This window comes from Aotus nancymaae, unplaced genomic scaffold, assembly GCF_030222135.1.
Source record: "Aotus nancymaae isolate 86718 unplaced genomic scaffold, 86718_ANA_hifiasm-v0.15.2.pri h1tg000036l, whole genome shotgun sequence".
Lineage (NCBI taxonomy): Eukaryota > Metazoa > Chordata > Mammalia > Primates > Aotidae > Aotus > Aotus nancymaae.
In genome coordinates this window covers 17218989-17243204 of record NW_026988450.1, presented here as the reverse complement: position 1 = coordinate 17243204, position 24216 = coordinate 17218989, and the positions used below count along the sequence as shown (strand labels likewise).

Genomic DNA, 24216 nt, shown 5'->3' with positions numbered 1-24216 from the left:
TTGCACGCCATCCTGGGCAACAAGAGCAAAACTCTGTCTCAAAACAAAACAAATAAAACCCTCAGTTGGCCAGGCACAGTGGCCCGCGCCTGTAATCCCAGCCCTCTGGGAGGCCAAGGTGAGCAGATCACGTGAGGTCAGGAGTTCAAGATCAACCTGGCCAACATGGTGAAAACCATAAAGTACAAAATTTAGCTGGGCATGATGGCAAGCATCTATAATCCCAGCTACACAGGAGGTTGAGGCAAGAAAATCACTGGAACCCAGGAGGGGGCAGTTGCAGTGAATCAAGATCGCACTACAGCACTCTAGCGTGGGTGACAGAGCAAGACTCAGTCTCAAAACAAAAACAAAAACAAAAAAACCTCAGATACTCATGGGAACTGAAATTGAGAGCAGTTAATGACTCTTTAGCACAGAGCAAGATTAACTTGTTTCTTTGATTCAGAAAAGGTTCAACATGTGCTTATTTTGTGGGGTGGGGTACAGGTGAAAGGCCCAATGCTGAACCTCATTTCTTGGGCCAAATTAGCCAAGTTCAAACTCAAAACTGAAATGCCTGAAGTTCACGTGTGTTTCATAATAAAGAGGAAGCTATTTTAAAACAAGACTACATTAGGATCAAATATAAGGCTTTTCAGATCACAGGACTTTCTCACTTTCTATATTAGACTCATGAGAGAAATCAAGGGGAAGTGTTAGGAGATCAGAACTCTTAAACTGCTAGCATCAGCTTTTTGATAAAAAGTAGCTAGAAATTATTTTAAATTTCCCTAAGACCATTAATTATCTAAAATAATATTATTATACTTCCCTATTAGGGAAATCTCATTGTCTTCCAATCTGGTATTTATGAGTATCAAGAATAAAATATAAATCATTCCTTTTTCTTTTTTTCCTGTATCTCATTTAGATAGTCTATTATGTACATAAACTAAGTCTGTTAATAGCTGACAATAACTTATTTACATAAGTCGTGTCAGCAGTTTCTATGTTCAGAGAATCATATTAGGGTAAGTGGACTAAACCTACTAGGTGGACTTTGAAGATAACTATTATTTTAGTTGCTTATCAGTGGAGAATAATAGCTTGTCTTAAACACTATTCATTTGGTGACTCAGTTATTTACTTCTATTATGTGCAATTAATGATTGAACCTATTTCAAATGCAAGGGCTTAATAGCCTCTGGCTTAAAGAGGTGTGTTGCTGTTATTTCCTTAACAAATTCTCTAAGGAATCTGTGTCTGGCCCAACCAGATGTGTCAAAGACTTAAGTAGACCTTAAGGAATTGTAACTTCATACACAAGAAAACTCTTTAAATTCCCCCTAAGTTTTCTAGGATAAACAAATCCCAGTTCTTTTAACTTATTCTCTCATTTTTTAAATGTTTTATGACTCTCGTAGTTTTCCCCTCAATTATCCACGTTCCTCTTTAGATTTTAGAGGAGATGCCCAGTATGAGACATGGAACTCTATAAAGGGTCAAGTAAGTCCTTAGTATCGTGAGAGCATTCTCTCACAGTTCTTCAGTACACACTTTTTTTTGAGATGGAGTCTCACTTTGTTGCTCAGGCTGGAGTGCAGTGGCATGATCTCGGCTTACTTCAACCTCCACCTCCCGGGTTCAAGCAATTCTCCTGCCTCAGCCTCCCAAGTAGTTGGGATTACAGGCATCTGCCACCATATCCGGCTAGTTTTTCTATTTTTAGTAAAGACAGGTTTCACCATGTTGGCCAGGCTGGTCTTGAACTCCTGACCTCAGGTCGGTCTCCCAAAGTGCTGGGATTACAGGCGTGAGCCACCACACCTGGCCAGTTCACACTCTTATAATGCAACCTTGTATTAATCTTATACTTAGAATTACATTTCAAAAAAAATTACATTTCATCATAAGATTTTAAAATCTAAACTCAGCCTCCTTTTATTTCTCAAATTATATTTAAGGAATTGTTTTGATTATCCTATTTAATTCCTTTGCATGTATTTTACTGAAACTGTATCTCTCCTGGATAATTTTTAATTTCTTCATATTTATTAAGGCAAATGGCATTGAAAGTAGAGAGTAAACATCCAAAGGGTGCTCAAGGCAATCTACTATAAATTCAGAAAGAAAATATTGCATCATTCATTTGTTTTCTCTAAAAAGTAAGAAAGAGACCAGGCGTAGTGGATCATGCCTTTAATCCCAGCACTTTGGGAGACCAAGGCGGGTGGATCACTTGAGCTCAGGAGTTCATGCCAACCTGGGTAACATGGTGATACCCCATCTCTACAAAAATATAAAACTTAGCCAGGCATGGTGGTGTGCACCTGTATCCCAGCTTCTTGGAATGCTGAGGTGGGAGGATGGCTTGAGCCTGGGAAATGGAGATTGCAGTGAGCCAAGATCACACCACTGCACTTCACCCTGGGTGACAGAGTGAAACCCTGTCTAAAAAAAAAAAAAAATTAAGCTTTATTATCTAATGTAAATGTGACACTGGCATGCTCATACAGTCCTTTGTCCGTCATGTCAGAGGTGTGGTGTACGAGGGGAACTGAGAAGGACAGGCTTTCCACAATTGAAAGGGTTGACTGGGTGCCCTAATTCATCCACAATCAGTCTATTGCAGTTTTGTGTAGTACAAGATGTCATTGATGTGGTCAATTTTGTAAAACTAAATCCTTTCAATAGAATCTACATAATACCTCATACTGAGATGGGGAGTGATTGTGAAAACTCTTTTATTTTCTAGCAAAGTATTCAAGATACTTGAGGTCAAAAGCACAGATCCTGGACACATCCTGCCTAGGTTCTGACCACAGTACTGCCATCACCAGCCATGTAATTCTAGGAAAATCATTTAACTCTCTGAGGTTCAGTTTCTTCATCTGTAAAATGGAGATAATAGTATCTACTGCATTGAGTCATTCTGGGGATGAAGTGAGTTGATACATATGTATATAAAAATCTCTTAGTATAATATCTACTACCAAAATAAGTATTACACAAGCTCTGGTTGCTATTACTTAAAACAGTATTTGACTATTGGGCCAGGCACGGTGGCTCACCCCTGTAATCCCAGCACTTTAGGAGGCCGAGGCAGGCAGATCACGAGGTCAGGAAACCAGCCTGACCAACATTTTTGTACTAAAAATACAAAACTTAGCCGGGCATGGTGGTGTGCGCCTGTAATCCCAGCTACTCAGGAGGCTGAGGCAGGAGAATTGCTTGAACCTGGGAGGCGGAGGTTGCAGTGAGCCGAGATCGCGCCACTGCACTCCAGCCTGGGTAACAGAGCCAGACTCTGTTTCAACAACAACAACAAAAAAGAATATTTGACTATCAAGAAGAATTATGCATTTTCGCTGACAAAAATTACAAGCAATTCAGATTTCCTTGCCTTTTCTGTGATAATCCCTGTGGGTTGTATTCTATGTAGTGTATATTAAACACATATACTTTCTCTCTCTCTCCCTCTCTCTCTCTTTCTTTGTTTTTTGATGGAGTTTCACTCCTGTTGCCCAGGCTGGAGTGCAATGGCACAATCTTGGCTTACTGAAACCTCTGCCTCCCGGGTTCGAATGATTCTCCTTCTCAGCCTCCCAAGTAGCTGGGATTACAGACATGCACCACGCTGCCAGGGCTAATTTTGTGTTTTTAGTAGAGAAGAGGTTTCCCCATGTTGCTCAGGCTGGTCTTGAACTCCTGACCTCAGGTAATCCACCCACCTGAGCCTCCCAAAGTGCTGGGATTACAGACATCAGCCACTGCGCCTGGCTGTACATTTTCTTTTAAAGTAAAGTTTTAGCAATGAGTGAGAGAGTAACTTCCTTCCTTCTCATTCCCTTTAATGTAGATGGGTTTTGAAATAAACACTTTAGAGAGAGTATCTTGGAAATACTTACCTCAGTATGTGATTTAGTTGCATGAGAAACAAATGTGTATATGTGTGTGTGTGTCTGTGTTATATTAAAACTCTAATACATACATTGCACTGGAATTTTTGAAACACAATTTTCTACTTGTTTAAATATTTTCCAATTAATGAATTTCAGTGGGTCTTAAAACTTATTTGTTGAAAAAGTAAAAGGCAGTGTCTTTAAATTTGTTTACAGGAATTACTGACTGAGGCTGGGCACAGTGGTTCACACCTATAATCCCACCACTTTGGGAGACTGAGTAGGGTGGATCACTTGAGCCCAGGAGTTTCAGATCAGCTTGGCAACAGAGAGAGACTCTGTCTCTACTAAAGCTAAAAAAAAAAAAAAAGAGAGAGAGAGAAGAAGAAAGAAAGAAAAAAGAATTACTGACTGATAGCAGAGAGAATGGAAATTTACTAGTCAAATGTCTTTTCAAATATCTTTTCAGCTATGACAGCCATTAAAGTGAAATATTAGAATAATTAAATACAAAATTAGACTTTCTAATGACTGTATCACAAAGGGTTAAATCAAGATTTTAAAAAAGTAATAAAGTAAATCCAAGTGAAACCAAAGGCTTTTTTTTTTTCTTTCTTTCTTTCTTTTTTTTTTTTTTGAGATGGAGTCTCACTCTGTCACCCAGGCTGGAGTGCAGTGGTGCGATCTTGGCTCACTGCAACCTCTGCCTCCTGGGTTCAAGTGGTTCTCCTGCCTCAGCCTCCCAAGTAGCTGGGATTACAGGTGCGAACCACCACACCTGGCTAATTTTTTGTATTTTTAGTAGAGGCAGGGTGTCACCACGTTGGCCAGCCTGGTCTCAAACTCCTGACCTCACGTGATCCACTTGCCTCAGCCTCCCAAAGTGCTGGGATTACCGCATGAGCGCACCTGGCCTCCATGGTTGTTGTGAAAAGGAATTAACTTTTTTTTTTTTGAGGTAGAGTCTTGCTTTGCTCTGTCACCCAGGCTGTAGTGCAATGGCATGATCTTGGCTCACTGCAACCTCCACTGCCTGGGTTCTAGCAATTCTTCTGCCTCAGCCTCCTGAGTAGCTGGGACTACAGGTACATGCCGCCACGCCCAGCTAATCTTTGTATTTTTAGTAGAGACGGTGTTTCACCATATTGGCCAAACTGGTCTCGACATCCTGACCACCCACCTTGGCCTCCCAAAGTGCTGGGATTACAGGTGTGAGCCACCATGCCCAGCCCAGAGTTAACTTTTTATTTTATATTATTTAAAAAATAATTTCAACTTTTATTTTAGATCAGCCTGATCTAAACCCCTGTGAAACCAAATACATAGTTTATATGTGAGTGTACATGTGTCAACTTTTATTTATATAAATAGAATGCATAGAAAAGCATAATGTGATTATATGGCTGGGCAAGGTGGCTCATGCCTGTAATCCCAGCACTTTGGGAGGCTGAGGTGGGAAGACTGTTTGACCCCTGGAGTTTGCGACCAGCCTGGGCAACATGGCAAGACATCATCTCTATTAAAAAAAAATAGTAATATTAGCTAGGAGTGGTGGTGCTCACCTGTGGTTACAGCTACTCAGGAGGCTGAGGTGGGAGGATCACCTGATTAATTGGTTAGGTCAAGGCTGCAATGAGCCGTGATTGCACCACTGCACTCCAGCCTAAGCCAAAAGTGAGACCTTGTCTCAAAACAAACAAAAAATACATAATGTTAGTTACCTTCCACATCCCTATTCCTTCATTTGGTATCATCTAAGAATGTAATGTCTAGGCCATGCATAGTGGCTCATGCCTGTAATCCCAACACTTTGGGAGGCTGAGGTGGGTGGATCACCTGAGGTCAGGAGTTTGAGACCAGGCTGGCCGACATGGTGAAACCCCATCTCTACTAAAAATACAAAAAATTAGCCAGGTATGCTGGCAAGCATCTGTAATCCCAGTTACTCAGAAGGCTGAGACGGGAGAATCACTAGAGCCCCAGAGGTGGAGGTTGCAGTGAGCCAAGACTGCACCACTGCACTCCAGCCTGAGTGACAGAGCAAGACTCCATCTCAAAAAATAATAATACAATGTCTTTTGTTCTATTCCTTCATCCAATAATTATTTGTTCAGTATCTAGTTTGTGGTGGGTACTGTGCTAGGCTCAGAGAGAAAAAATTTTAAAATATCATCACCATGATCAAATTGCACTTTAAAACATTGTTGGGTACTGGGGTTAAATACCTGGGTCATGAAATAATCTACGTAGTAAACCCCTATGACATGACTACCTATGTAACAAACCTTTACATGTACCTCCTTCCCCTGACTCTATTCCCAGGCTTTTTTTTTTTTTTTTTTTTTGATACAGAGTCTCCCTGTCTCCCAGGCTGGAGTGCAGTGGCATGATCTTGGCTCACTGCAGCCTCAACTTCCCAGGCTCAAATAATCTGTCCACCTCAGTCTCCCAAGTAGCTGGGACTACAGGTGTACACCACAACACCCAGCTAATTCAGACCCTTAAATAGCTAATAATCTGCTAGGGATTGAAATTTGAATCTGAATCTGGCCATCTGAACAGTCACTTAGTTTTTATATAGTTTAAGTGGCCCATTTATAATGTCTCTTCTAGATATCTGCAAGGCGCTTTTGTGACAGTCACATGCATATAAATGTTACTGATTGAACAAACATTCCTCTGCAAAGCACTGTGTTAAGACAGAAGGTACAAGGCATAAAGAAGCACTGTGTTTGCAGGGGATTTTAAATCCTTGATATAACACAATGAAAGGTGAGAAAAGCACCTTAATTTTTTCCTTGTACTATGTGGATTGCTTCCACTATTGAATGTATTCCTCAGTACATTACATTTCTATTGCACCATTTCTGCTTTGTACTGTTTCTTTATGCCTGGTACCACATTGTTTGAAAGTTTTACAGGCATTTTATTTGGCTGCAACCATCTCTTTCAGATTTCATCTCATTACTTGCTATTTCAACACCTCACTGGGATAGATTGCTACTATCTATCTGCTGAGATAAATCATTTCCTTACTACTTATTTGCACTGAAAAACAATCATCTGAAAAACAGATAGAGGAAAATACTGCAGAAAACAAAGATCAGGGAAATGAAAATTCTCTGTGCCTAAAATGGAATCCTCTACTTCTTCCTAAATAGCAATGAAAAAGTGGTGATTTGAGGTATTCAAGGCGAGACCAGACTGCATGATTTCCTGGGATCATGTTTACTTTTAAACTCTGCAAATAAGCAAACCAAAACTCACAGTCCTAGGAAGAACTTATACCCATTTGGTTTTTTTTTTAATCTTTTTTTTTTGAGATGGAATTTTGCTCTTGTTGCCCAGGCTGGAGTGCAATGGCGCAATCTCAGCTCACTGCAACCTCCACCTCCTGGGTTCAAGTGATTCTCCTGCCTCAGCCTCCCGAGTAGCTGGGATTACAGGTATGCACCACCATACCCAGCCAATTTGGTTTCTCCATGTTGGTCAGGCTGATCTCGAACTCCCGATCTCAGGTGACCCGCCTGCCTCAGCCTCCCAAAGTACTGGCATTACAGGCGTGAGCCACCACACCCGGCTGGTGTTCAGTTTCTTAAAAGCAAGCAGTACTAACAGTTCAGAAATGTAGGGCAAGGGGGCTAGGCATGGTGGCTCACGCAGTCAGGAGATCGAGACCATCCTGGCTAAGATGGTGAAATCTCATCTCTACTAAAAATACAAAAAATTAGCTGGGCATGGTGGTGCGCGCCTGTAGTTCCAGCTTCTCAAGAGGCTGAGGCAGGAGAATTGCTTGAACCAAGGAGGCAGAGGTTGCAGTGAGCCGAGATTGTGCCACTGCACTCCAGCCTGAGTGACAGAGCGAGACTCCATCTCAAAAAAAGAAAAGAAAAGAAATGTAGGGTATGGGATAAAAAGTAAAAAATAGTTACCAAAATTCTATGATCATATAAAATTCAATTCAAAAAAATATAAGCTGCACATTAAGGCAATTTTGTTATTCAGAGAGACAATATGTTTATTTGAATTTTAACTGATTCATAGTCCTTGAACTATTCTTCCCACAAAAACAAAGAATCTAATTTTCATTATAATAATCTTTTTTCCTGGAAAACAGAAAAATACAATTTGAACCAATTTGAGCATAGCACAGTGATGAAGAACATGGCTTTAAACAGCCCTGGGTTCAAATCTCACTCTGCTGCTTACCAGCCCTTTTTTTTTTTTTTTTTTGAGATGGAGTCTCACTCTGTTGCCCAGACTGGAGTTCAGTGATGCAATCTGCACTCACTGCAACCTCCGCCTCCCAGGTTCAAGAGATTCTTTGTGCCTCCCCCTCCCAAGTACCCTGGATTACAGGCACGTGCCACCAGGCCCAGTTAATTTTTGTATTTTATTTATTTATTTATTTATTTATTTATTTATTATTATTATTTTTTTAATTGCATTTTAGGTTTTGGGGTACATGTGAAAAACATGCAAAATTGTTGCATAGGTGCATTCATGGCAGTGTGATTTGCTGCCTCCCTCCCCCTCACCCATATCTGGCATTTCTCCCCATGCTATCCCTCCCCAACTCCCCCCCACACTGTCCCCACCACTCCCTCACAACAGACCCCCGTGTATAGTGCTCCCCTCCCTGTGTCCATGTGTTCTCCTTGTTCAACACCCTCCTATGAGTGAGAACATGTGGTGTTTGGTTTTGTGTTCTTGTGTCAGTTTGCTGAGAATGATGGTTTCCAGGTTCATCCATGTCCCTACAAAGGACGCGAACTCCTCATTTTTAATGGCTGCATAATATTCCATGGTGTATATGTGCCACATTTTTCCTGTCCAGTCTATCATCGATGGGCATTTGGGTTGGTTCCAGGTCTTTGCTATTGTAAACTGTGCTGCAATGAACATTCGTGTGCATGTGTCCTTATAGTAGAACGATTTATAATCCTTTGGATATATGCCCAGTAATGGGATTGCTGGGTCAAATGGAATTTCTATTTCTAGGTCCTTGAGGAATCGCCACACTGTTTTCCACAGTGGTTGAACTAATTTACACTCCCACCAACAGTGTAAAAGTGTTCCTATTTCTCCACATCCTCTCCAGCATCTATTTTCTCCAGATTTTTTAATGATCGCCATTCTGACTGGCGTGAGATGGTATCTCAATGTAGTTTTGATTTGCATTTCTCTAATGACCAGTGATGATGAGCATTTTTTCATATGTTTGTTGGCCTCTTGTATGTCTTCTTTTGTAAAGTATCTGTTCATATCCTTCGCCCATTTTTGAATGGGCTTGTTTGTTTTTTTCTTGTAAATCTTTTTTAGCTCGTTGTAAATTCTGGATATCAGCCCTTTGTCAGATGGGTAGGCTGCAAAAATTTTTTCCCATTCTGTTGGTTGCCGATTCACTCTATTGACTGTTTCTTTTGCCGTGCAGAAGCTGTGGAGTTTGATTAGGTCCCATTTGTCTATTTTGGCTTTTGTTGCCAATGCTTTTGGTGTTTTGGTCATAAAGTCCTTGCCTACGCCTATGTCCTGAATGGTTTTGCCTAGGTTTCCTTCTAGTGTTTTTATGGTGTTAGGCCTTATGTTTAAGTCTTTAATCCATCTGGAGTCAATTTTAGTGTAAGGTGTCAGGAAGGGGTTGAGTTTCTGCTTTCTGCATATGGTTAGCCAGTTTTCCCAACACCACTTATTGAACAGGGAATCCTTTCCCCATTGCTTGTTTTTATCAGGTTTGTCAAAGATCGGGTGGTTGTAGATATGTTGTGTCGCCTCTGACGCCTCTGTTCTGTTCCATTGGTCTATATCTCTGTTTTGGTACCAGTACCATGCTGTTTTGATTACCGTAGCCTTGTAGTAGAGTTTGAAGTCCGGTAGTGTAATTTTTGTATTTTTTTTTGGAGACAGAGTCTTGCTCTGTCGCCAGTCGCCAGTCGCCAAGCTGGAGTGCAGTGGCGCAATCTCGGCTCACTGCAACCTCCACCTCCTGGGTTCAAGCAACTCTCCTGCCTCAGCCTCCCGAGTAGCTGGGATTATAGGCGCATGCCACCACGCCCAGCTAATTTTTGTATTTTAGTAGAGACTGGGTTACACTATGTTGGCCAGGATGGTCTCGATCTCTTGACCACATGATCTACCTGCCTCGGTCTCCCAAAGTGCTGGGAATTTTTTTATTTTTAATAGAGACAGAGTTTTGCCATGTTAGCCAGGCTGGTCTTGAACTCCTGAGGTGGCCTCCCAAAGTGTTGCGATTATAGGCATGAACCACCATGCCTGGCCCCATTTCCTAACTTTGTTAGCCTCAGTTTTCTCATCTGTAAAAGTAGCTCTTACTTTATAGGGTTGTTGTGAGGATTAAGTGAGATAAACACATAGTAAGGACATAATTCATGGTAAAATTTAAAATTTTATTACAACTACTGTATAAAATGTATTATTCAGTAGTTCCCCTTCTCTGTGATTTCACTTACCATGGCTTCAGCTACCCATCGTCATCTGTGGTCCAAAAATATTAAATGGAAAATTTCAGAAATAAGGCCTTCATAAGTTTTAAATTGCATGCCATTCTGAGTAGTGTGATGAAATCTTGTGCCATCCCACTCTGTCCTGTCCTGAATGTGAATCATTCCTTTGTCCAGTGTATTCATGCTATATACACTGCCTGGCTATACAATGTGATTGTATGGGAGAATACATAGTATATGTAGGGTTTGGTACTATCTGCAGCTTCAGGCATCCACTGGGGGTCTTGGAATGTATCCCCTGTGGATAAGGGGAACTATTATGTAAATGACATATATAAAATATATACCCATTATTATAGGCAGATCAATGGCTTCCCAAAGATGTCCATGTTTTCATTCCAAAAACTTGTGAATGTGTTACATTACATAGCAAAGAATTAAGGTTGCAAATAGAATTGAGTTTTCTTATCAGCTGACCCTAAGATAGAATATCCTTGTGGGTTGAATGTAATCACAAGCGTCCTTAAAAGTGGAAGAGAGGTTTGTGCCTGTAGTCCCAGCTGTGTGGGAAGATCACCTGAGCTCAGGAGTTTGAAGCTGCAATGAGCTATGATTATGATACTGCACACCAGCCTGGCAACACACAGAAAGATCCCTTTTTTTTTTTTTTTTTTTTTTTTGAGACGGAGTCTTGCTCTGTCACTAGGCTGGAGTGCAGTGGTGTAATCTCAGCTCACTGCAACCTCTGCCTCCCAGGTTCAAGCAATTCTCCTGCCTCATCTCCCCCTGCCACCCCAAGTAGCTGGGATTACAGGCATATGCCACCATGCCCAGCTAATTTTTGAATTTTTAGTAGAGGACAGGAGTTATCAAAGGCGATAGGCCACCAAGTGCTTCCTGCTGCTTTTTGACTCTATCCAAGACACATTATGTATGTTATTGTCTTTGATCCTCATAACTACTCCATCATTATTCCCATTTTACAGATAAAGAAACAAGTTTGAAGATGTGAAATAACCTTACCCAAGTCACACAGAAGGAAAGTGGTAGAAAGCTGAGTCCATTTGATTTGAAGCCTATGATCTTTCCAGTGTACCCCAGAACCTCTGATATCAGTGAGTGGTGCTGGGTGAAAGGCCTTGGAACTAGATGTAGAAGTTACAAACTCAAATGCCTACAGTGCCTGGGAGGCACTGCAGATGCTAGTGTCAGACGAGGGGAAAGTGAGATGATAAATGGCAACTGACGATGAGTCTCAGTGAGTGACAATAGGGTGTGGTGAGGACTATGGAAAAACACAAAGTTCACATCCTCTCTGAAGGAAAGAGCTAGGCCAGGAGCGGTGGCTCATGCCTATATGTAAGCACTTTGGGAGGCTGAGGCGGGCAGATCACTTGAGGCCAGGAAATCGAGACCAGCCTGGCCAACATAGTTAAAACCCCATCACTACTAAAAATACAAAAATTAGCCAGGCATGGTGGCACATGCCTGTAGTCCCAGCTACTCAGAAGGCTGAGGCAGAATTGCCTGAACCCCTGGTAGGCAGCAGAGGTTGCAGTGAGCCAAGATCACGCCACTGCACTCCAGGCTGAGTGACAGAGCAAGACTCCGTCTCAAAACAAACAAAAAACTTAGAGTGTTACCAGCTGATTGCTGCTATGTGGATGCATAGGTCCATTGTTGCCAGATCTATTACTTTTTCAATAAAAGCTAGCAATGCCCATTTTCTTTTTATGTGGAGTTTCACTCTTGTTACCCAGGCTGGAGTGCAATGGCGCGATCTCGGCTCACCGCAACCTCCGCCTCCTGGGTTCAGGCAATTCTCCTGCCTCAGCCTCCTGAGTAGCTAGGATTACAGGCACACACCACCATGCCCAACTAATTTTTTGTATCTTTAGTAGAGATGGGGTTTCACGATGTTGACAAGGATGGTCTCGATCTCTTGACCTCGTGATCCACCCGCCTCGGCCTCCCAAAGTGCTGGGATTACAGGCTTGAGCCACCGCGCCCGGCCCAGCAATGCCCATTTTCATGTGAAACAGCATAATTTCAAAATGCTAGGAACTAATTCAGACACTCCTAGAACACTGTGCAGGGCAAATAAACCACATCTATTATGCAAATTTGCCCCACTGGCTGCCAATTTGAGACTACTAGTAGAAACCACAGGAATCCACACTGACCCAGGGAATGGTCTGAAGTCATGCTAGAGAGAAGATGTAGAAAGATTGGACTAGATTTTCATTGTGCTCTTTGAGTAGAGAAGGTGCCCTACTCCAAGGACACGGGAGGCTTCTTCCAGGGCATTGAGGCACCTCAGAGAAGGGATATGACTCAACTTTTCCACAGAATCTTTTCAAAGAGACCTATCTAGCCAATAATTAAAGCAACTCTAAACATATTAAGCCACATAGCCAGGTGCAGTGTAATGCCAGTGCTTTGGGAGGCTGAGGCGGGCAGATCACCTGAGGTCAGGAGTTCGAGACTAGCCTGGCCAACATGGCAAAACCCGTCTCTACTAAAAATACAAAAATTAGCCAGGTGTGTTGGTATGGGCCTATAATCCCAGCTACTCGGGAGGCTGAGCCAGGAGAATTGCTTGAACCCAGGAGGCAGAGGTTGCAGTGAGCTAAGATCACACCACTGCACTCCAGCCCAGGTGACAGAATGAGACAACATTTCAAAGAAAAACAACATATTAAGCCGCTTGTTATTTTTCCCTTTTCTCTTTGTTAATGCATAAGTACTTTTGAGCAAATCTTCATTGATAGATATATCTGCTATCTTTCTATATGTAATAATTAGTAATCAGATTATATTATTTTAAGAGAAAACAACATGAATCCAATTTTATGTATATGCAAAAAAGTTAACATATCACACATCTGTAGAGTAGGAAGAAATAGCATACTTTGAAAATATCCAGTAATTGAAAATGGTACAATGACAAAAAAAGAACAGTAAAGTTAAAACTTTTGGCTGGGCACAGCGGCCCATGCCTGTAATCCCAGCACTTTGGGAGGCCAAGCTGGGTGGATTACCTGAGGTCAGAAGTTCAAGACCAGCCTGACCAACATGGTGAAACCTCGTCTTGACTAAATAAAACAAAATTAGCTGGGTGTGGTTATGCATGCCTGTAATCCCAGCTACTTGGGAGGCTAAGGCAGGACAATCACTTGAACCAAGGAGGCAGAGGTTGCAGTGAGCCGAGATTGTGCTATTGCACTCCAGCCTGGGCAACAAAAGCAAAACTCTGTCTCAAAAAAAAAAAGGAAGGAAGGAAAGAAGGAAGGAAGGAGAGAGACAGAGAGAGAAAGGGAGAAAAAAAACATACAGAGAGAGAGAGAAAGAACAAACGAACCAGAAACTTATACCCATTTGAAGTAGAAAGCTCTGATTTGAGAAACAGAAATGAGTGGAGAAAGAAACTCTTCAGGATGAGTCCAGGTAGGAGACTGGGAGTTCTAGACAGAGCATCATCCTCACCATCGTGATTTTTCTCCAGCAAAGCTCTGCAGCCCTGATATAGCCATGGAAGAGGCAGACAGCTGGATTGAACCTGACTTGGGAAGGTTTAAGAAAAGGAAGAGGTGACAGACAGAAAGGCAAGGGCATGGGGGACTTGACAGGTAGAGAGTGAAGTTAACAAAAACATTATACACAATTGCACCATTACTAATATTTTATATTTTAAAGTACACTGCAAGTTTCAAATATAGACTATTTTAAAAAATAGACTTTTTAAAAGCAGTTTTAGTTTCACAGTAAAACTGAGAAAGTACAGAGATTCCCCACTTACTCCTTGCCCCCACACATGCACAGCCTCCCTATTTATCGACATCAGCACCCAAGTGGTACATTTGTTGCAACTGATGAACCTACATTGAAACATCTTTATCACCCAAAGTCCATAGTTTACAGTATGGTTCTCTGTTAGTGTTGTACATTCTATGGGTTTTGACAAATGTATAATGATGTATCTGTTATTATAGTAACATACAGAACAACTTCACTGTGTGTGTGTGTGTGTGTGTGTGTCTGAGAGAGAGAGAGAGAGAGAAAGAGAGAGAGAGAGAAAGAGAGAGACAGGCAGGCAGGGTCTCAAGTGCAGTGGCTCAATCATAGCTCACTGCAGCCTCTACTTCCTGGGCTCAAGCAATCCTCCCACCTTAGCCTCCCAAGTAGCTGGGACTACAGGTGCATGCTGCCATGCCCAGCTAATTTTTGTATTTTTTGTAAAGAGGAGGTTTTGCCATGTTGCCCTGGGCTGGTCTCCAACTCCTGAGTTCAAACAATCCACCTGCCTCAGCCTACCAAAGTACTGGGATTACAGATGTGAGCCACATGTCTGGCTTAGTCTTGCTATCTTAAAAATCCTGTATGTGCCGGGCGCGGTGGCTCAAGCCTGTAATCCCAGCACTTTGGGAGGCCGAGGCAGGTGGATCACGAGGTCAAGAGATCAAGACCATCCTGGTCAACATGGTGAAACCCCGTCTCTACTAATACAAAAAATTAGCTGGGCATGGTGGCGCGTGCCTGTAATCCCAGCTACTCAGGAGGCTGAGGCAGGAGAATTGCCTGAACCCAGGAGGCGGAGCTTGCGGTGAGCCGAGATCGCGCCATTGCACTCCAGCCTGGGTAACAAGAGCGAAACTCCGTCTCAAAAAAAAAAAAAAAAAAAAAAAAAATCCTGTATGTTTCACCTTTTTCAGAATGTCATGTAGTTAGAATCATACAGTATGTAGCCTTTTCAGATTGGTCTCTTTCACTTAGCAACATGCAGTTAAGTTGTCCCCTATGTCTTCTCATGGCTTGCTAGTTCATTTCTTTTTAGCGCCAAAAATATTTCATTGTATGGATGTACCATAGTTTATTTATCCATTCACTTATGTCCTACCAGGACATCTTGGTTGCTGCCAAATTTTGGCTACTATAAATAAAGAAACTGCTATAAGCATTCATGGGTAGGTTTTTTGCAGACAAATCATTTTTGCATATACAGTCTGAATACAGATGCAAATTTTCTCAATCAAATCCTAAAAAGCCAAGTACAGCACACTGAATCAAAGTGTATATCAATATGACCAGAAGAGTTTATCCTTCAAACACATAACAAAGCAATAAAAACTCTAATATGATGTTAGGAATAAAAAACTCTTTAAATTGATGATCTCAACAAATGTTTTGAGGAATTAAACTGTTTCATCATTTTCCTTATCTTCTCTTTGGCCCATCCATCCCTCACCCTTAACACGGTCAGCATGATATAGTGGGTCAATAGACTCTGTAGCGAGGTTGTTTGTGTTTGTTTCTTTTTTTTCCTTTTTTGTTGTTGAGACAGAGTCTCACTCTGTTGCCCAGGCTGGAGTGCAGTGGCATGATCTTGGCTCACTGCAACCTCTGCCTCCCAGGTTCAAGTGATTCTCGTGCCTCAGCCCTCCGCCTCCTGAGTAGCTGGGATTACAGAAGCATGCCACCATGCCTGACTATTGTTTTTTTTTTTTTTTTAGATGGAATCTTGCTCTGTCGCCCAGGCTGGAGTGCAGTGAGTGGTATGATCTCGGCTCACTGCAACTTCCACCTCTCAGGTTCAAGCAAGTCTCCTGTCTCTGCCTCCTGGGTAGCTGGGAATACAGGTGCACACCACCATTCCTGGCTAATTTTTTGTATTTTAGTAGAGATGGAGTTTCACCACATTGCCCAGGCTGGTCTCGAACTCCTGAGCTCAGGCAATCCACCTGCCTCGGCCTCCCAAAGTGCTAGGATTACAAGTGTGAGCCACCATGGCCAGACAATTTTTATATTTTTAATAGAGATGGGATTTCACCATGTTGGCCAGGCTGGTCTCCAACTACTGACCTCAAGTGATCTGCCCACCTCGGCCTCCCAAAATGCTGGGATTACAGGCATGAGCCACCATGCCCTGCCACATGTATTTGTTTCTGTTTGTATTTGTTTGTTTGGGGCTCTGGCACTTAAGAACTGCCTGATTTGGGCAAGTTACTTAACATCTTTGTGCATCTCCTTCCCATCTATAAAACAGGGACTTTTAATAGTACCTACTTCATGGATTAAATGAGTTTATATCTATAAACTCTTAGCATAATACCTGGAACATACATGTTTGTTAAATGAAATGAATATGTATGTGGATCTCATGTGTGAATGCTGGTCTTGCAGGGCTGTACACAATTCTGATAAAGTTGCCTTGTTGAGTCAAACTGTCAGGTCTGTGATTTGATTTTGTCCTACTTACGTGTCAAACAGCTAGCCTGGGCTGGGCTTGGTGGCTCGTGCCTGTAATCCCAGCATTTTGGGAGGCAGGAAGATCACGAGGTCAGAAGATTGAGACCATCCTGGCCAACGTGGTGAAACCCTGTCTGTCTCTACTAAAAATACAAAAATTAGCTGGGCGTGGTGGCATGCACCTGTCATTCCAGCTACTCAGGAGGCTGAGGCAGAAGAATCACTTGATCCTGGGAGGCAGAGGTTGCAGTGAGCCAAGTTCACACTATGCACTCCAGCCGGGCAACAGAGTGAGACTCCATCTCAAAAAAACAAAAAACAAAATAAAACAGCTAGCCTCTTCCTGGTTTGTGAATGCTGGAGGAAGACAGGAGATATCTATGCCAGAGAAAAAGAACTTTATTATTCGCAGTGCAGAAAAAAAAAAGAGGCATGCCCATCAGAATGTTTGTATCAGTTCCTCTTGCCCCCAAGTCCCAAGTTCCACAGGAGTGACATGCAGGAGCCCAGACAGTGGGTTTGCATTGCAGCTGATGAATAACAATCTTGGGGAACCCACTGCTGTTATAACAAGCAGTGAGATTAGCCTGCTGTTTGTCCCAGAGGGAGATGTTACCTCATTCCTCAAAATTGCTCATTACAAACACAACCATAAGAAATGGCTTGGATCAAGGATAATGTGGCTGAAAGCCTGTAAGGTGGCCCTTAATGGTTCTTGCCTCCTGTAATTCCTCCAGTTGATTGTGGGCTAAATTTATTGACTCGCTTCTAACTGAATATGACACAATTGATGAGAGGTTGTTTTAGAGATGAAGTTATAAAGACTGTGGCTTCTGTGCTGGGCATCCTCTCATCAGCTGCCATTTTGTAAGCTGCCTTATGGATGGACCTGCATGTCTAGCCAATAGTCAGTGAGGACCTGTGGCCCACCAACAGCCACATGAGTGATCATCTCAAGCCTCGAGGTGACAGCAGCTCCAGCCCACACCCTGACTGTACCTTGTGAGAGACCCTGAGCAGAGGTACCCAGCTAAACTACATCCAGATCCCTGACCCACAGAAACTGTCAGAAAATAAATGTTTGTTGTTTTAAGCCCCTATGTTTTAGGGTAATTTGTTATGCAATAATAGGTAAGAAATAAAAAGAGTCAGGGCTGACATTCTTGACATTGTGAGGCAAGACACAGAGACCCACAGATAACCATCTCCCAACAACAGGGTAAAGCTAGAACCTTAAAGGTCAGCAATGCTGTCTTCCCAGAAGAGGCCTGAAAAGCTTAGGGCCCATCATCTAGGGAGGAGGCAGATACTGAGCTGGAAACTAGAATTTAGAAGAAAGCTGGAACTGGTCTTACCAATCCTGGAGCTCGTTTTTGAAGAATTTAGCTTGCTTGGGGATATAATGCAGGTTAGGAAAAGGTGGCTTCTGCTTTGTTCATGTAGTGGGAAGCAAGGTAGAAAAGAATCCTTTTACAGTGTCAAATGCAAATGTCTACACTGCATTCAGTGAACCAAATTATCTAGTTGTCTATTACTTCCTGCACTCTTTGCATTCTATTTGCCTGGAGCCCTTTGTAGTTTTTATTTTTTATTTTGAGACAGAGTCTTTCTCTGTCGCCCAGGCTGGAGTGCAGTGGTGCGATCTCAACTCACTGCAACCTCTGTCCCCTGGGTTCAAGTGATCCAAGTAGCTGGATTACAGGTGTGTGCTGCCATGCCCAACTAATTTTTGTATTTTTAGCAGAGACGGGGTTTTGCCAGGTTGGCCAGGCTGATCTCGAACTTCTGACTTCAAGTGATCTGCTCACCTCAGCCTCACAAAGTGCTGGGATTACAGGCACAAGCCACCCAGCCCCACCTGTAAAGTTTTTTTAAAAAAGTTTCCCTTGTCTCATCTGTACTTCAGGGAATGAGTCAAATGCTTGAGCCTCAATAATAAAGGGGAAACAGTGCCCTCTGGAGGCCATAGTGGCAATGCCCAGAGACCAAGAGACAGGAAGCCTGGCAGACAGCAGAGTTCTTTATAAATGCTGAGAAAATATGTCATAAAACTGAAAATCTTTTTTATTTAAAGCCTTTAAGAAATTGGTGTAGATATTTTAATAAATTGGTGTGGAAGTTTTCTTTTTCTCTTCTCTCCTTCCTTGCTTCTTTCCTTCCCTCTCTCCCTCCCTCTCTCCTTCCCTCCTTCCTTCCTTCCTGTCTCGTCCAGTCATCAAGCTGGAGTGCAGTGGCACGATCTCGGCTCACTGCAACCTCCGCCTCCCGGGTTCAAGTGATCCTCCTGCCTCGGCCTTCCAACTAGCTGGGAATACAGGGGCGCACCACCTGCCCAGCTAATTTTTTGTATTTTTAGTAGAGATAGGTTTCACCATGTTGGCCAGGATGGTCTCAATTTCCTGACCTCGTGACCCGCCCGCCTCAGCCTCCCAAAGTGCTGGGATTGCAGGCATGAACCACCGTGCCTGGCTGAAAGTTTTCTTTCTTAACACAATAAAGAACTTTTTGTTTTCCACACGGAGAGTTCACTTTATGCTTAAAGGAGGGCCAGACAGTCTAATAATGAAGAACATGGGCTTCAGAATTTGACAGGTCTTCCTTTTGTTAATAGTGTGTCTTTGGGCAAGTTGATAAATTTGTCTGAGACTATTTCTTTATCTGTAAAATGAGGTCATCTTATTGGGCCACAGTGAGGATGAAATAAGATTTAGCACCTGGAAGCACTCAGTATGTGAAAGCTGCTATTATTATTTACTATTACTACTACTATAATATTAACAAGATAAGGGTGTTCTATATAACCACAAATATTTATACTATAATATGTGCTGGCAGTAGAATTTTCAGATAAGAAGTTGTTACAGAAGATGTAAGTTAGAAAATTAGAGGAAAGGAGGAATTAGTGAGGAAGAAGACCCAAGGCTATTTAAGAAGGTATGAGGAAAAACAGACACCTTAAAAATTTTCTATCCAATATGTAAACTGTATTCTTACAAATACATAATTAACATCATTAGTCTATTGGATAACTGGTCAAAGGAGATGAAAAATCAGTTTAAAACATATGTTATCAAGCAGCCTACTTATTAGTTAAGAAATCCGGGCTGGGTGCGGTGGCTCATGCCCGTAATCCCAGCACTGTGGGAGGCTGAGGCAGAGGATCACCTGAGGTCAGGAGTTCGAGACCAGCATGACCTACATGGTGAAAACCCATCTCTACTAAAAATACAAAAATTAGCTGGGCATGGTGGCGGGCGCCTGTAGCCCCAGCTACTCAGGAGGCTGAGGCAGGAGAACTGCCTCAGGAGGCAGAGGTTACAGTGAGCTGAGATTGCAACATGCCACTCCAGCTGCAAGAGCCAGTGTAAGTTATCTCCCCTCTCTGTGCCTCAGTTTCCTTATCTGTACATGTAAGTTCAGAAATATGTTAAAAATCCCATTTATTATAATCACAACTATAAATATTCCTAAAACAAAATTAATAAGAAATATCAAAACCCATTTAAAAAGGGAAGTATCTTCATATTAACCTACAAATTATATGCAATTTTTATTAATATCCAAATGGCAATTTTTAAAAGTTGATTCTCTAGTTTATTTGGAAAACAAACATTTCAAAACAGCCAAGAGAGCTCTGAAAAACAACTATGACCAAATAAGACTTGGCCTATGAGATATTAAAAAGAACTATGAAACTAGGTTGTAAGAGGGCAGAATGGTACTGACCAGGAAAAGCCAAGTGGAGCAGTGAGGTGGAACAGAAACCACAAAATAACTCAAGTTCATACATTTAAGATTTTATACACGCTCAAAGTAGCACTTCAGATCAGTGGGGACTGACTCACTTATTCAATAAACAGCACAAGGATAACTGGCTATGATGTTTTCTGGCGATTTGAGTGCCTATTCAGTTAAATGAAACACTTATCTAGTTCTTACTACATTAAAAGCTCTATGCTAAGCACAGGAAGTTAGAAAGATAAATAATGTGATCCCTACTCAGGATACTTATATTTGGCCAGGTGACGTGGCTCACACCTGTAATCACAGCACTTTGGGAGGCTAAGGTGGGTGGATCACCTGAGGTCAGGAGTTTGAGACCAGCCTGACCAACATGGTAAAACCCTATCTCTAATAAACAACAACAACAAAAGATACTTACAGTGGAAGGTACATATTTGTATACAAGCAAATATAATATAATACAAGGCAGGATATGATGAATCCAAAGAAATACAGGAACACTAATAATGGGAGTGACAAATTATCAGTGAAGATGGTGGGGAGGTCACCCACTGACTACCCAATTCATCCCAGACACTACGTCAAGGTTCTGGCCGTATTAACAGCCAGGGTCTGTCCAGTCCGGTCCTTTAAACACTTGTCTGTTATAGGGATCAAGGAGGAGTGTCTGAAGCCATAGTAACTGGCTGCTTGACAATTCAAGGATCCTGGCTCCTAACCCTCTTTCATCTCAAAGTAACTAATGTGTCTCCGTAAAATGCTTCCTAGTTTAAGGCCTGATCCAATAAACACACCCAGAATTACCCAAACTTTTAATTCACTGTCTTAAATACAAAGAAATGATAAATGCTTCAGGTGAGATAGATACGCCATTTACCTTGATGTGATTATTATACATTGGATATTATGGCTCAGAAAAGTTAAATGATTTCTGTAGTGGCATACAGCTGGCAAGTGGTAGAATCAGGATTAAGCCCAGAATGTATGAGCACAAATTCAATGGATGGCCAGGCATGGTGGCTCATGCCTGTAATCCTAGCACTCTGGGAGGCTGAGGTAGGCGGGTCACCTGAGGTTGGGAGTTTGAGACCAACCTGACCAACATGGGGAAACCCCATCGCTACTAAAAATACAAAAATTGGCTGGGCATGGTGGTGCATGCCTGTAATCCCAGCTACTCAGGAGGCTGGGGCAGGAGAATCACTTGAACCTAGGAGGCAGAGGTTTTGGTGAGCCAAGACTGCACCATTGCACTCGAGCCTGGGCAACAACAGTGAGACTTCGTCTCAAAAAAAAAAAAAAAAAAATCAATAGAAGACAAAAACCCCATTTTCTGTAAATATACACTGGCTTTGAATAATCAATTCAGTAAATAGTTTAAAATAATTAACATTAGATGGATATTTTAAAATCATTTTATTTTGTAATAATAGTCACACACTACAACCTGTTGAAGCAACAAAGCCAAAAAACCCAGTGATCTACTTCTAGTTCCCACAGGTAACAAGAGTCTCTACTCCATTGGCAACAGTGAGGTCTTGCTACGTTGCCCAGGCAAGTCTAGAACTCCTGGGTTCAAGTAATATACTCACTTCAGTCTCCCAAAGTGCTGGGATTATAGGCATGAGCCATTACAACTGGCCAATTTTTTGAAAAGTCTGAAATTAAGTCAAAATTTCAAAAAAGTTACAGCAATTATGGCAATCTCAATTATAGATAAATGGGTATCACATTAACTCCTTTACATTTTAAGTATTTCATTATTTCAAAATAAAAAATATCAAGCAGAGCAAATTGTTCATGAGAGGAAACCTCAGAAGAGATGAGACAGTCAGACGGTAGAAGACTTTCTTTCAGGAAACTGAAACCAGGTGCCCTTAGGTGGCTGCAGAGGGAGTGAGAGCTTAGCACCCCCTCTCCCCCTGGAGCCTAGTGGCCACATGCAGATAACCAGCTGCCCAACTCTTCAGCTCTGACCTGGCATTGTATTTATCTATAACTGGAAGTTCTTCTCTGACAGGGTAGATTAATAAACATTAAAACACACCTAAAATTTATTTGCCTATTGTTCGTGCAGGTAGTTCATTCAGCATTTGCAACACATTCATTGTAAACAAAGCATTGAATTAGACAGAGAAGATGAACAGAAAGATAAACAAGACCTGGCCAAAGGTTGCCCAAAATCCATACATGATGGAGACAGGAAGGGCCCTGAGTGCCTGTGTGTCAGTGGTGATACTATCCACTTTCATTTTTTTTCTGCCGCATTTCATTTTCATACCAATTCTGGTTAGTGGGTTTCATTTATACTCATTTTACAGATGAGGAAGCCTAGAGATGTTAACTTGCCCAGAATTACTCAACTACTAAATGACAAAGCCAAGAGTATCATGTCTGAGGTATCAGGTCTGTCTGACTTGAGTTCGTGTTCTCTCCATATCATCATATTTTATAAATCACAAAAACATGAATACAGCAAAATTTCACTTACTCAACACTCCTGGGGATGAGTTATGCTGGACAGATGAGTAAGTGAAAGGCCATTCTCCAAGAAACATTGTTCAAAACCTTCCAAGGTTAGAGCAGAGAAGACTCCAGAAGCCTCTGCACAGTCTTTTCCTCCCTGCGGTTCTTTTTCCCCTTGGGCTTCTGGGACTTGAAACCCAGCACATTTGGTCTCTTGCAGACACATCCTCCCTGAAAGCTCCAGCAGAAGATGGCCAAAGACCCCTCTTGCTTTTTCTGCTTTCCCAAAGCACAAATGAGAGACTGATAATTCAGAAATTATTTTAATACCTACAAAATGAGAACAAAATAGAAAATACTTAAAAGCAGTCAGGTTTTCAAAGCACAGCTTTCTGATACCAGATTGGGCACCCACCCAGTCCAGTATCTTAAAACGCTACCCCTTGGTTCTAGAGGGTGTGAGGGCTATGCAGGTCTGTTTCTCATTTGTCAGCATTTTGGTATCTCCTGGCCAAGCAGCTTTCAGTATTTATCTTGTCTGTAGTTCTAGAAATGGGTCTAAAGATTCATTCTACTGCTATATGTAACCTCCCTGAATTTTAATTTTGTCATTTGCATAAAAAGGGAATAAAAATATCTAACTTATTAAGACCAAATGGGGAAACCATGTACATATATCACACACAGTAAGCACTCCTGTTAGTTGCCCAAGTTCAAACAGCTGGTAAGAAAGAGCTGGGACTCCATCTAGCCGGATTGGCTCCAGAATCAGTTTTTCTAATCACCTCTGTGGTGAAAGTCAACCACCCACACCTGCACTCCACTCAGTTTGCCTTTCTAGTTCATCTCTATCCCAAACCAGGGCCCACAAGCTAATACCAGAGCCAGGACATACAGAATTGAGGGAACAAAAAAGAGCCTACAAATGTATCCTTTCATATACAGAGGGTGTTGTTTATGACTAAAGATGCAGCTACTTTATAATCTTCTGTGAAGTTTGAATTCTTAGAGTAGGCATATAATACTTCCATAAGCATTAAAAAATATATAAATACATTTTAGGATAAAAAATTACCAAGCATAGGAACTTTGGAAAGGAAGAAGGGATTGCATATAGGAGTTTTCATTTGATGTTTAATGTCAGTTAAACTGCATTAAAACAACTTACAGTAAATAGTATTTTCCTGTATCATTATGACAGTGGCTATGAATAAGGGTTAAGAGTAGACATGGGTTGAATTCCAGCAACACTACCTTAATAGCTGTTTTAACTTTACCTAACTTCTCTGTGTTCTCACCTATAAATGGGAATAATAATACCTACCATATAGGGATACTGTTAGGCTTAAGGCAGTATAATTAAGGTGCTTGGTATGGTGCCAGATTCATCACAAACACTCAATATTTTTCTT

The 24216-nt window shown here is 41.8% G+C and overlaps 1 protein-coding gene across 4 annotated transcripts in view; it reads right to left on the bottom strand.

The window, feature by feature from the left end:
• Positions 1-24216, bottom strand: part of SGK3 (serum/glucocorticoid regulated kinase family member 3) — a 187393-nt gene that overhangs the window by 151064 nt on the left and 12113 nt on the right. For all 4 annotated transcript variants that reach the window (XM_021669673.2, XM_021669576.2, XM_021669562.2 and 1 more), the window contains exon 2: positions 22830-23134. The gene's annotated coding sequence lies outside the window, so the exon portion shown is untranslated. The remainder of the gene's footprint in view (positions 1-22829; positions 23135-24216) is intronic.